The sequence below is a fragment of the Balearica regulorum genome, chromosome 1, assembly GCF_011004875.1.
Source record: "Balearica regulorum gibbericeps isolate bBalReg1 chromosome 1, bBalReg1.pri, whole genome shotgun sequence".
Taxonomy (NCBI): Eukaryota; Metazoa; Chordata; class Aves; order Gruiformes; family Gruidae; genus Balearica; species Balearica regulorum.
In genome coordinates, this window is record NC_046184.1 from 58,342,368 (window position 1) to 58,357,014 (window position 14,647).

The 14,647-nt window shown below is 38.5% G+C and overlaps 1 protein-coding gene across 2 annotated transcripts in view; it reads left to right on the plus strand.

The window, feature by feature from the left end:
- The window catches only part of MYH9 (myosin heavy chain 9), a 73,322-nt gene that overhangs the window by 1,341 nt on the left and 57,334 nt on the right, over positions 1-14,647 (plus strand). The window contains exon 1 of one of the 2 annotated variants that reach the window (XM_075753449.1): positions 3,907-4,462. The exons of the other annotated variant lie outside the window; for it this stretch is intronic. The gene's annotated coding sequence lies outside the window, so the exon portion shown is untranslated. Of the gene's footprint in view, positions 1-3,906; positions 4,463-14,647 lie in introns of those variants that run through there. 2 annotated transcript variants of the gene reach the window in all.

Here is a 14,647-nt window from a genome sequence, read left to right on the forward strand (position 1 = left end):
ACACTCTATCAGAGTGGACTAGGAACCTAAGCTTTTTTCTAAGTGAGCAGCTCTGTCCTAAACAGGGTGATGTCTTAAGTACTGTATAAGAAATTTGTGCTTCACGCTTGCAGAGATACTGTAGTAGATGGACTTCCTGCAGACTATGATATCTGTGCCTCTGCCGCCCTACACTATAAAGAAATATAGGTTAATTTGCATGGACACTGTTGAACTGTGGCTTGAAAGATTAAATTACACATCCTCAACATCCTTACATGTCCTGTCTGTAAGCCTACATACGGTAAAGTTTTAACTCCAGACTAACAGCGCTCTAATCAGTTATTGCTTGTGTAAAGATGCTTTTGACATTAGTCACTAGGTAACAATGTGACTAAGTTCACTTATCCGTAGCATTCCAGTAAAAAATGGCAAATCGTGGTGCAGATATGTATTGACTCATAGATGCACTGTCTGCAACTGTAGCGCTCTCTCCCAAAGTTTAAATGAGATAAGCAAATATTTTTGTTAACTGGAAAGTTGTAATGAGGGGGAAGCAATTGATAAATGTAAGTGGAGCTGCCTTTAGCACAAAAGAGTTTAGAAGTTGCTAATCACAATTGCCAAAACTGTATAAACACAAGATTGTGCTGCTAATCTGACCTTGTAAAAATAACTAGAGTGAAATCACACAACAGTTCTGTGAAGCTCTGTGTCAGGTGGAACTGTTTAAATTGACGTGTTCTCCTTCTTGATAGCTTTATTTGTTCCACTTATTCATAGTGTGTGCACTGTCCTTCTGGAGGTGAACAGGCAAATTTTTCATTAACTCTAAGCTAGCTGCAAAATTGCTACTAGTGGATAGAAACGGGGATCTGAACTTCTGCTGTTTACTGACCTGGAACTTCAGAGTGAGTAAGTATGACCGGCACCAAGCTGGTGAGTTATGAGATTCTTTTTGTAATACGGTGTCATCTCTTGGATACTTGACTTGTATAGCCAAGATCTGATTTTGAAAGTTCTCTGGAGAACAGACTTTGACCTCAAAGTTTGCTCTGCCAGGTAGCATGTGGCTGCTTCTGTATAAACAGGAAGACTAAATAGGTTCTGTCTGTCCCAGAAGAATGAGTGTAGAAGCTGAAGGCCTTCTATTGGACTTTGTTTGCATAGATTGTTAGGATATTCCTACCATGATTCTGGAATTATTTCTTTTTCTTTCAAGTTATTCTCATAAGAAAAAAAAATGCTAGGGTGATATTTTCATCTGAAGAGAAAAAGAAAGAATAAGCTTTTTTTTTTTTTTTCATTATTTCCTCTAGGTGGATTTTTATATGCTTCAGAACGTTTTAAGAAGACAAATAGGTTGTGAGAGCTACACCATAATCTTTTAAGTGAATCAGTAACGAATGAGTAATACTAATAATAAAAGAATAAAATTACTTGTCCAGTAAAATTGTAGGAAAGGGATTAGAAGACTTTCTCACTTAGGAGGCTGAAATAATTTGTGTTGTCCAGCACATTAGTTTGGTATTATGAAAAATGTTGCAGAGTGTTTAAACTGTGTAGTGGGTGGTAGCTCTAATACTCATGTTTGAGTTGAAAACTGTCTGGTGGAGTCAGATGCCACAGGTACTTAAATCTCTGCAATGCTACTTGGCACCTCAAATATTTCTACTACAAATGCTGAGACTGACATTTACCACTGCAACAAGCTATCTCGAAAACTTGAAACATTATTACCTCCCCAGATCTTTAAACATTCAGTATATTATTTTTAAATAACTAATAATTCACAGGCTAGTCCTCTGTCAGAGTATTCGCAGGTACAAGGCAGTGTGTATGTATATCGGCATGGCTGCTAACCACATGAAAATATACTTCATTTGTACTGGGAGATTAAAGTAGTCTGACTATACCAAAAAATTCAGGTTTTGTTCTGTTAATCTCCAGGATACTGAACAGATGGGACAGGACACATGTTATAAGTATTGTGACTTCTGAGCTGATTCTACTGAATCTTCTGCTTCTGCCCCCATCCCTAGGCCCATGTCTTGCCCAGATTTGTGTCACTTATGAATTGGTCTGACTCTAATAGGGTAAGATTATAAGTGGAACGACTGGAGGTACAGGAACCCATCTTGTTAATGCAAGGTTTACCAAAAGGGGAATTCAAAGTTAAGGTTGTCTTATCCCCCACCCCTGTGTACTACATCTGCTTTCTTGCATAGTAACTTCAAGTTATTGGGTAACGTGCTGAACCTAACTGATGACTAAAGTATATTTTAGAGACCCAGAGTTAGTGTGCATGTCTACTAAAAGGTGTCCAGAAATTTTAATCCTGAGTGTATGATGTAATAAGGTTTTGATTGTTTGAGTCAATAATGCACTCAGTGCCCTCTAACATCCATTTTTATCATTGATTTTTCATATAAATGTCTTATTGGTCTTTGTTTTCTTAGTTTATAATTGAGGCGCAGCTGTTTGCATGTTAAGCAGAGAAATTGTGTGCCTGACGTTAAGTCTTCTGTGGGTTGGAACAAAACTGTAATAGCTTAGGATTGCCTACAGCAGCATTGTTTTTGCTGGCAATTGCTCTAGCCTAATGGTGGCTTGGTGACCTTGTACCTTAAACTTCTTTTTCAGTTTAAGCACACCATGGTTCTAATTGAGTTTCCTGGTGTAGAAAGAGATGGAAACTAGCATCCTGATTTAAATAGAGTATGACGAGACAAACACACAAATGCAGCTTCTGCCCTGGAAGCTAATGCAAATGGGTGTTGTCCAACTAAATGAAATGCATCAGTTTACAAGTTCATCTTAATTATGGTTTATCCGCTTCACTTTTTCCTTTAGCGGCTGTGAGAACTTGTTCTGAGTGCTTGAAGTAATAATCTCAACGCTGATTTGTCTTGCAATCCTAGGCTACTGCAGTGGCTTAACATCTTCTGACCTCACTCCAGCCCAGTCATGTTCAGCATAGTGGAGTAGTCCCTCTTTTCAGTTAATGGCCCCTTGGCCTGTTACTGTTCAGCACAGTATGTTACCTTTCTGAGCATCCTAAAAAGTCTGAAGAAATAGTAGTGTCTACAATTTTCCAGTGATGGAACTGGGATTGATTTCATTGTATGATACTTCGGGAGCTAGTACTGCTATGTCATGTCCTTTTTAAACACGGCGAAGTGGAAACTGTAAAATTGATCTAGCATATTTGTCTACTGCAAATTATTTCTTAGAGAAGTATTGCAAATGTATTGTTGTTGGATGCAGAGAGGTATAATGAAATATAACTCTGCGTACTGTGGTTTGACTCCATGACCTCTTAATGAAATTTATTCCTCTGGAGTTTTGTACATAGAGTTTGGATTCTGCTTGTCTTCACAGCTAGAAATTTAAATTTCTCCTAATGCATTTATGCTGACTCTACTGAGATTAGTAAATAAAACCACATGGATGAGTGATTTCAGTAAACTCAAGCTAATAATTAATATATGTTGAGGGAAACTTAAGTTGGAAATCTGTATCATAAAGTCTCTTTAACTGATGAATACTTGTATTCATCGAAAACTACCATTTTAATGAGTCTTGGCAGGAAATCCATTGTGATATATGCCTCAACACAGAACTGGAGTTTTGATTTGAATGAAAGCAAAGTAGGCATTCAAACTTGTAAGAAAAGAGGTTTAGAGAAATTTTACAGTTCAACTTTGACAGTCCTGTGCAGTCAGATTTTTTTGGTTGGTTTGTTTTTGTGTTTGGGTTTTTTTTTTTCCCCTGTTGAGCAGCTTCCTGTTTAAAATCTAATATTTCAAGTGTGGTCTCGTAATGGTTTACTTCCCTTTTTATTGTTTGTAGTGATGAGAGTACATTCATCTGTGTTTTTCTTTTAAGGTAAAGACTTAACCAGTTCACTTGAATTTAGGCTCTTTTAATCAAACTTGGAGGTGCAGTAGATTTGACTTTGGTTGGTTGTGGCCAGCACTCAATCCAGCTAGTTTTGCCAACATACTCAGAGTTGATTTAAATACCCAAGGGGAAAAAAAATAAATAAAAAAGGAAACACTTAATTGAGCCTACAGCAAAATTTCAATAAAAAAGTTTAATTTTGATTGCTTCTGTCATTTTTTTCAAATGTGACTTACCTACAAACTGATAGAAGAGATGTTTTAAATTTTTAGTCAGTAAGCTCTTTTTGGCAGTAACTGTTACACTGTAGGTCTGCTTGCTATTTAGTGCAAGATATTCCAGTCTTGCTGTGCTCTGAATCAATAAAATCAATTATTTTGAGAAAAGTGAGAGTACAAATTAATTTTCATTCATGGACTATCAATTTAAGAAAAAGAAACACTATCTTAGGACTTAGGCATATTTGAACAAATGTAAGATACTTAAGAAGTTGACAACAAATAATGTAAATCTGAAGTCAAACCAGTGAACTGGATGAGAAAGCTCCTGGCTAAGCACTTGGAACTAGTTGGTTGTTGAGGTAAGTTGACTTTTGACAGGGTGGTTTTTTTTTTATGTTGATGAAGAAAAATACTGTCTGGCTTCTGTTTCGGTCATGTCATTCATAGTTTAAAATGTAGAGGAAGGTATTACCATTTTTCTTTGGTCTTTTTTTCTTATACCCCCTCTACCCACCCAAAAAACGAGTGGCTGTGTTTTTCACTGTGTTCAATTAGTGGAACAGATCAGAAGGGGTGGATTTGAGATTAAGGTATGCAGAAGCAGGCAATTTAATTCATAAATTGCTGACTGCAGATAACTATCTGGAAAACAATTTTAGTTACTTTTTTCTTGTAAATGCATCTGAAGTAGTCCAAAAAAACCAATTTTTTTATTAGTGGGATTTTTGGGTTTTTTTAGCAGAATCCCACTTAATATATTTTATTCTTCATAGATGTTCAGATGTCTTTATTTCTGTTGTTCAGAGGTAGAGATGCTTTTATCTCTTTTTGACATCAAGTAAAATGTATTCAGACTTTAGAGAATTGTTTAAATAAATGGATATGGGGATATGGATACAAGTATATTGTAGACTATTTGCAATAATTAAGTAATTAGATACTTGAAACTGTTGTGTCTGCTTACTGACAAAGAATTTTCTTTCTTAGAGGACTGTAAGTAGAAAATAAGATTTCTCCACAGGCACAAAAACGCTTTAAACTGTGACTTAAGATTTGTGACTTAAACCAGTTCACTTAGCTTTTATCATATGCGTTATATTGCAGTATGAATGTTTATAGCAGACACTAAAGTCTTTGACCTTTCATTATGCAGTAAATTAGTCTGAATTGTTTTAATGGCCCTCCCCAAGTCAAAGTTTTGTGTAGATGAACTTGAGTTTGCAGTTTAATGCATTATATGATGGGAAATGTAAAATGAGAATACACAAATGTGATGAGGAAGATGTATTAGTCATAATTTTGATTTAAAAAAAGGGATTGCCAATTCATTAGACAAACTGGTGTAACTCTAAAAAATAAGTATCTGCGTATATGCCAGTGCTATGCAGACAATATGTGTGCATAGCCAATGTATCTTATTCCTCCACAGAGTGGGAGTTAATCTTTTTACATGGCAAGTTCTAAGTTTTTTCCTAATGGGCAGGAATTAGGATTAATTAGATTTTAGGAGATTTTAGTTATTCAATGCTCTAAAAACTTACTGTAATGTAGATTTAACTGATGAATATTACCACACTGTATTATACCAATTCTGTCATGAAAAAGTACAACTGCAGTAATGGTTCAGCTCTTGCTCATGTAGATAAGGAGAAGCATATCATAGAATCATAGAATGGTTCAGGTTGAAAGGGGCCTCAAAGATCATCTAGTTCCAACCCCCCTGCTACAGGCAGGGACACCCTCCGCTAGATCACGTTGCCCAAAGCTTCATCCAACCTGGCCTTGAACACTTCCAGGGATGGGGCCTCCACAGCCTCTCTGGGCAACCTGTTCCAGTGCCTCACCACCCTCACAGCAAAGAATTTCTTTCTAACATCTGATCTAAATCGACCGTCCTTCAGCTTAAACCCATTACCCCTTGTCCTGTCACTACACTCCCTGATAAACAGGGAACCACAGAATGGTTTGGGTTGGAAGGGACCTTAAAGATCACCTAGTTCCAACCCCCCCTGCCACGGGCAGGAACACTCTCCACTAAAACAGGTTGCCCAAAGCCCCATCCAGCCTGGCCTTGAACACTTCCAGGGAGGGGGCATCCACAACCTCCTGGGCAACCTGTTCCAGTGCCTCACCACCACAGCACTGTAGTGTATATGGTTTTGGATAATGTTGTTAACTGTGGTGAAAACACATGGAACAGTTCTGCTACTCTATGGTCAGTGTTTCCTCATGTTGTTTTTTATCCTGCTGTGTCAGAAAGCAAAACTTTGTTGGAAACTTTCAAATTGTATTTGCCTTCTCTTACTGGGACAATGGAATGTCATGCTACAGCAGTCTCCTGTCAGAAGGGGATAATTTTCTTTTTTTTTTTTTTTTAAAAAAAGGTATTTTCCTGTAATGCCAGAACAGAGAAAATTTTATATGCTATATAGCCATGATTGTAACAGTTCAGACTAGGTTCCTACTTCAAGTGCCCTTGATTTTACTCATTTCAGATGGACAGATGAGTCCTTTCTTCTCCTTTAATATAAAAATCAGTGCTTCCAGATCCAGACAGGAGGGCATGGTTGGATGAATTCTAAAATAAGAGATGCTTAATGCTGTTCCTTTTTAAAGATTGATATATTTGACACTTAGGGGAGAAAGCATAGGTCAGAAAAGGAACAAGCTAACCAGAAAAGAACTTAAGGCTGAGGTGTACAGACCAGGCAAGTGTTCCTTGTGTGCTCTGCTGCACCAGGGGCATTCTCTAGAACATTGCTTATAATGGATAGCTAAGTAAGGACCCACAAAACTGTGCAAGACCTTGAATGCAATAGGGAAATGTTGCAATCAGAATGTTTCAAAGGTTTTCAGACTGTCTTGAGCTCGGTATTTATGCTCTGTGAGGTGGTTTTCAACCTGGCCTCCTTGTACATCCTGGAGCTTAAGTCTATGTAGCTTTTCTTTCAGTTCATGAGTTGTTGTTGTTCTCATGTCCAGAAAGAGTCACTCTCCTCCTGCCTTCCACCTCCAAGATCAGCTTCGTAAACAGACATAGGTCCTCTTAGTGAATCCCTATGTATAGCTAGAAGAGTTGAGAATTCAACTTGGACCATGTAAAGGTCTTCTCTGTGCCAGGGTTTTTGCCTGCTGTCCCCATAGCTGCTGTTAATGGTGGAGCAGAACTATTTGAAATAGGAATAAAAATATGAGATACAGCAGAAGGCTGTTTGTACACAGTCATAGTTTGGCACAGTAGTTTAGGCTATAAGTGTCTAGAGAAACTTGGTTCCCTGCTGCAATGTAAAAATAATACTTTTTAAAATGATTTGCCAGACATATTTGCACTGATTCTTGGTTCTTTCCAATATGAGCTGGAAGAAAATTAGTATTACTGATGCTGAGATCAAAGCAAGTTCTCAGTTTATGTAAGCAAGAATAATTGCTCCTGTAAAGATGACTTTATCTTAGCCACATACATGCTAAATATTTGTCTCTAAAAGAGTGAACCAGAACCATATTTTTCTTCTCTGTAGTCGGGTATAATTATTTTATTCCTTGTTCCCTCTTGCGATGAAATGAAACCTGGAGTTGACAAAGATGATAGGGAGTGCTAATTGATATAGAAATGTGTATTGGAAGAGCTGCCTTATGCTTCAGTGCCCCAGAGAGTTCTTGGCAGATATCTTTTTTTGCCTTAAATCAGAATATTAGGGAAGGGATGAAAAGTGACCCTGAGATAACAAGGACAGGCTGAAACTTTCCAAGCTACTTCCTCCCTCCCTCATGCAATGTCCCTAGGGAATTCTGCATGCCTGATCAGAACTTTTGCAGTCCATTATGCCTCCTGAAAACAAGTCTTCCAGCAAAACAGCTTGAACAGCAGGGATGGGCTGCAGTTTTCTGAACTACAGCTGTCTCCTTAAGTGGGATTACTTTGCTGAGTGGTCACGAAGAATGTGTTCTCCCCCTGGAATGTTTTCCTTGTGGGCACACTGTCTCTGGAAGAGGAATTCTCTCCTCTGCTGAGAAGGCATGTACTGTACGTGCACTAATGAGAAACAACAGTTTCAGAAAGTGTATTATGCAGGATTGTAAACTTTGAATATTTATTCAAAGTGAATGGGGTTGGGTGGCTGCCAGCCTAGCTTTGTCATGCTAAAGACTGGACTTGAAATCAACAGAAGGCTACCCTCCCCCTCCCTAAACCACTGTTTAGTGTGTTTAAACAATGTGTCCAGGCTTCATAGAACTGATTAACTTTATTGGTGCCATGTACATGGTAATGTGTCTTTGTGTCTCACTGAACTGAGAAGGTGCAATTAAAACAGGGGTAAGCATCCCTTCCCTAGTATTAACTCAGGGAAGCTATGCCTGGCCATATTTGCCCATAACCTACAGTGGTTAATTTCTTTATTGTATGCAGTGCAGTTGCCCAAGAGCATTTTTGTGCTTGTATAGCCCATGGTGAAGCCTGCGCTATCCTGTTTTCACTCTTTGGTACCTAAAAGTAGCCTCTTCAGATTGACGTTAATTTATGTGACATCTACATGTGCTGTGCTTGTAGCTTCTGTTCTCCCAGTCTTGCCATTCCTTTGAACCCAGTAGAGAGAAAAGGTGACTGCTAAGTGGCAGGTAAGGACAGTGTCTTACTTGTATGTGGCTTTGTGGCGTTTGCAATTTGCCATAGAAAGTCCTGGCTTCACAGAGCAAACCTCCTGTGTCAGCTCTTACAGTAGAATATACAATTGCTGCTTCACACGTACCAGAAATGGGGTCTTGACAGCTGATAAAGGGAGCTGGATGTGCAGAAACTGAGAAACTTATTCCATGTTCATTGTCCTGAGGATACATGCCAGATACTTTTAGGCCACCTGAAAGATACAGAAGTCCCCTCAACTACTTTCTTGTGTCTTTTGTGTAGTCTGGTCAATAGATCACTTTTGTGTAATATAGGTATCTTTTATATATTAGATAATTAGATTCCTCCTTCTTGATTCTTGGAGCCCTGTGCATACAGAGAAGGTACTTTAGTGCTCTACCTTGAGTTTAACTTAGAGTAATAAACATGATAGCTGGCAAGTCTGGGCAGCACTACAGTCAAACTGAATATGCAACAATAATTGCCAGCAATCTGCATTCCAGTTGTGAAATAAATCTTTCAGCAATGTATTGTGTGCGTCAGACTCTTGACTAGAGAGGAAAGCAGTGAACTACAGCAAGTCTAATAGCCCTAATAGCAATCATTATGAATGCCAAATCTGAACTAGAATAAATGAGTCTGCATGGCAGTACAGTCCCTGAACAAAAAGGGTAAGTGTAGCTGAATGCCTTCAGCTCAGGGGGCTATCTGTGAGGGAGTATTAATTGCAAACTGTGTACTTGCCTGATGTTGTATTCTCTAGTGGGATAACTGAAGTTCATGATTCTGGAGTTCAGTCTGAAGCATCAGGCACTGGTGTGTCACAATATACTGAACTTGAGAAACAAGCAGATATAACCAATCCATCAGTTCAGCTTCCTGCCAGCTTTTCTCCTTTCCTTCCTCTCCCCTTCCCCCCTGTGATACGTTTCTCACCCTTAGTCATTCAGACTTCAGTTTTTATATAGATGTCACTTACAAATTGGAGATGTTTGTGCTAACAAACTTTGCAGTTTTCTTTCCCATAAGCATCCTGGCACATGGAGCTGTAAAGTGTTAGCCTAGTATGTCCTAAACAGATGAGATCTGAACAGTTTTTCAGTGAATACAAGGGAATTATAGGGAGGTTTTTTTGATGGATTAGGTTTTGGGTTTTAATATTGTCAGCTCATGGTCACTGTAGACAGCCTGGCTACTAAAGTCTACTTACTGTGCTTTCTAGCTGCACTTAATGCAACTGTTCTGTTGATTTGGTGAACTGTATTCAGCTGGTTGGGGAAAGTGAAATAGTTGAGTTTGCAAAAATAGTGCAAGTATTAGCTGTTCAGATTGTACACTTAACAAGGATTCCCATCACATGAATGTTACTGACCAAACTTAGTTTGAATCATTAGCTTCTTCTCAAAGTCAGATTATTTTTAAATGCTGTGTATTAACAAAGACTCAAGTCTCTTCACTGAGGACAACTTAGTTGTAACTGAAATGGGACTCTAAGTGACGAGTAGTGCTGTAATTTTCTACTGTTAAAGTCCTATCTTGCCTGTAGAAATGGCATAGATTCTTTTTGCTCTGTGAAAAGGCTTTTTGTCTTGTATGCCATTCTCTCACAACCTGCTAAAGGTAAAAGAGTTTTGACAATGGCATGAGAACTGCGTTCCTGAAATAGTTTTAAAATGTGAACTGTATAAACAAAGTGAATTAACTTGTTTTAGTCTAAATGTGTTTGCTATTTATTGTCACCCTCATCTCTAGGGTAGTTCCTCTTGCACTTCTGGTTTAAAGGCCACTACACAAACCATGTGGGGGGATCAGTTAATTTGAAATCACAGAAAGTTTTTATAACAGTGCCTTACTGGTGGATATGAAGCAGAAGAAAACTTCTAGTAATTACACACATATGTTCCTTTTCATGCAGGCTCAGTCTTATAGCAAAGTTCTCAAATGATGATCTGCATTAGCAAGTATAAGGTACATGTATTGGACTATTTTATGTTCTCTGTAGCCCAGTATTTCACAAACTTCTCATAATTCATTAAAGTAGGGAAATGGTTTGCGATTAAAGCTGTCTATTCCAACGTAGTGATGAATCTTTGCTAATAATGAGGCTGAAGCCTAAAAAGAACAGTGTGGCAATCCCTACTTTAATGGCAGTTCAGATAACTCAAACTGCTCTTCTGAATATATTAATTCTATTTCTACTTAAGCTGTTACCTTGATAGTTTAGCATAGCCCAAGCTCATCTTATTGAGCAGTGGCTCTGTCCCAGAAAGAGCTCTGTGGCTGCTGACAGAGTAAACATTGGGGGGGCAGGATAATACAAATAGTTCTGGAAAATTAAATTGCAAACAGATAATGTTCTATGCTTTTAGCAGTTGCAAAACACTGTAATCCAAAGGAAGGAAACTTGTAGCAGAGGCAGTTTTTAAACCTTTCCAAGCCAGACAAGGTGTTTGTTTCCAGGGTTTTGGGAAGCACTTGATGCCTGGAGTAGGGAGAAGAGTGTGTGAAGTGTCTCATGATTTAAGCCTGAAGGCTATGAAATTGTAGGAGGCTAAGGCTAACTTCTGTCCATATGATTGTATTCAAATGAGGGGTTTGGGTAATTCAGCCTAGTTCAAGGGGAACGCACGGCATCTTAACTTAAAGCCAGCATTTAATTCATCTCAAAAGAATCTGCAGAGAAATATGTATGTAAAGGGTTCTTGATTTTTTTTTTTTTAAGGTTGGACTACATATTATTAATATTTTGGCCCCATCCTGTTCATGATTGTAGAGACTGCCTTCCCTCTATCTGTAACTGTATGGCATCTTTGTGGCAACTATGTAGTTAGTTAAATGGCAAAAGAATGTCTTTTGACACCTGAAATAATGAAAAACAAGCAACTTCTGACCAGTATGTTCCTCAGACTGCTATGAACCACAGTAAGGGAACATACTGGGTTAACAAGGAAGTGACTGTAGTATTTCATTTTGGAAACAATACTAGGAAGGAGGCATTTAAACTCAAAACAAGGATGGTCTGTCTTCCTTCTGTATTTTTTGGTCTTCTTACTTATAGACTGGTGTTGCATCAAAAATAATATTGTTAACGGTATTCTCATCTGACAGTTGCACAATAGCCATGTAAAGATAAATGTCCTTGCCCCACATAATTATCTACACCCAAAATGCAAACTACTAGGCAAACAAATTGCTTCCTAATTTGTTCCTAAAATGGTAATGACTTGCATTCGTTGTGAGTTGCTGTAAGGCTCCAAGAGCTTACTGAGATTACTTCCTTGACCACTTAAGGGGTTTTTAGAAATGCCCGGTGAAAAGGAGCAGTTTTGGAGCCCATGAGATGGAACTTGCTGAATTTGATTCCTCTGGTACTGTTCTTGTGGAGAAGGCAAATTAATGGTTGGTTTGTGGTATTGCTACTTTAGAGGCCCTGTGGGTTAGAAGTCAGCCTCGAGAATAGCACTAATACCATGTTGTCTTAGTATGGTCCTCCAGTTTTTTTAGTTCTAGTACCTGATGATCCTGTCTGGAGGATATGATAACTAGTCTGAGATGGTGATAATAAGACTCTTTGCTGCTGCCATGCAATAGGACAATTTTCAAGTCTGTTTAAAGTTTGAGATGCAGACCATCTTTCAATCTGCTCACTATTTGGTAGTACATAAAAACCTTAGTGTTTGGTGAGATTTTAGAATAGCCCTGTCAGGCTATTTCTCTTCTTACTGTGAAAGTTGTTTTCGGTCCTGGCAATAAAAAGGGAGAGATGCTGTAGAATGATCCCTTACTGGCTGAAGAATGCAGTCTTACTGTATGCTAGATAATTCGGGGTTCTCTTCCTGTGAGGAATTTGATTAACCTCGCTGTAGCTATCTTCTTTCCTTAGTTCTCTTCAGATCTAGAACTGACTGGGGATACCCCGTGAAAGATTTCATGTGGTCTAATGTATTTCTTATCCAAAAATAATTAGTCTTTATCCCAGAATAAATCTCCAAGGTGTATTGAATGCATGTACTCTAACAGTAAGGGAGGAATATGTTTCAGTGTAATGTAGGACACTTCAGATGGCTGTTTACTTAGGATTCCTCAGGAAATGATGAAACTGAATTTAGCCGAAGCATACTGCCTCTGTGTCCTGCCTGATTATAGCCAAAAAAGGCAACTGGTTAGATTCTGGGAGTTGCATAGGCAGGAAACTGTGTAATGGAGGGTAGAACACAGCTGTTGCCTTGCCAAACCTGATACAACTCTGAACACAATTGAATATTGCTTTCTTTCTTTTTTCTTTTTCTTTTTTTTTTCCCTTTTCCTCTCTTCCCTCCACTCCCTTTTCTCAAGCCTTTGGACCACAACCTGGAGATGATACCCTGCAGTGTCATGGAGTCTCAATATCCTTTGCTGAATTCTTAGTTTTCTCTATTTCCTATGTACTCTGTCAGGCTAGCTGTTTCAGTCTGTTCTCATAGCTCTCTTGACAGCTCGAGTTTTTCACGGCAGCCTCCTGATTGCTCCATCTTATCTCTGCAACAAATATCTTCATTGTGTGTGCTCATTAAAATCTGGATTTTCAATACAACTATGAAAAGCCAAGAAGGAGGAGTTGCTCTGAGAATCACATTGAGGTGGAAGTGTCACTGACCCTGTGGGGAAGGAAAGATGAAGTAAAATGTGGATGGCTGCTTGGCATATCCTGTAAGGCTTAAGACAAAGATTTTTAAACTCAAGCTAAAGGAAATGATTATTTATAGAGTAATTTTCTCTTTGTTTGCTAAAGAATTTTTGACTGTGACTATACAGCTATCCATGCAGTTTCTGGCACAAAGTTGCATACCACCTACAGTGATACATTTGTTGAAAGGAATTTCCCTACGTGCTTACAAATGACTGGTGTGGGCATTTGTGCCCATCATTATTATAGCTGCTGTTTTTCTGGCTTCATTCACTGCCTGCTAATGCTGGAACTCAACATCTATTGGTGCTGTCATGCATATTTTGGGACCTGAACTGCTTCTGTCCTGCTCTCAATACCTTTTTGTCTGCTGTACCTATAGTTAGACTTCACCTATTTCATTTTCAGGCTAGTTTGTAAATATGGGTATGTTCTGCAGAAAAGTTATCCCTGTAGACCCTGACAGCCTTCCATGACATGAATATTGATATTTTCATTTCCTGTTCTTTTGGTGGTAAAGAGCTCTAGCTTCTGTCCAAGTTATGAAAAACATATATTGAGGACACTGGTATCTTTGTGAGGAAGGATCCAAGAGGTAATGTTTATGGGACCTTGTAAAGAGGCTGCTGTTACATGGTTAATGAGCCTTGACGCATGCAGTCCTTTCTTCTGATTGAAAGGATTTCTAAATGGCACCAATAAAATTGCTGCCTTATAAACTGGAAAATCCCTGGCGGTAGTGTTCTGGTTTTGATGAAACATTAAATCTAGGGTGCCATTTTCTGAGCATGCTGCTTATATCTCCTTCTTGTAGGGATATTACTCTCTCCTCTGCCTGACCACAGCTTCATAGAAGGATCACAGTGGACGTTTTTTGGCTGTAAAATTTCCCGACCACAGGTTTATTCTGTCATTGTCCTGGAGGTATTTTGCTACTGAATATTATCTAGAAAAAAAGGTACAAACTGGTGGGCTGGGTGTTGCTCCTAAGCTGGCGATGGAAAGTATCTAATGTCAGTCTTAACTGGTGTCTTCAAATTATCGATTATGTCTTTTAGAAGCAAAGTGCGTCTCGTGTTGTATAGACTAGTATATGGAATTTCTAAGAAGTTGTGGTATTTGATTCATAGCTTATCAGAACAAGGAGATAGGAAGTAAAAATGTTGATTAAACATTTATGGTTATATTTCTGAGCTAATGTCTCTACCAAGTAGAGCATTTAAGGGCTAATCTTGACCTGAACCTTACTGACAT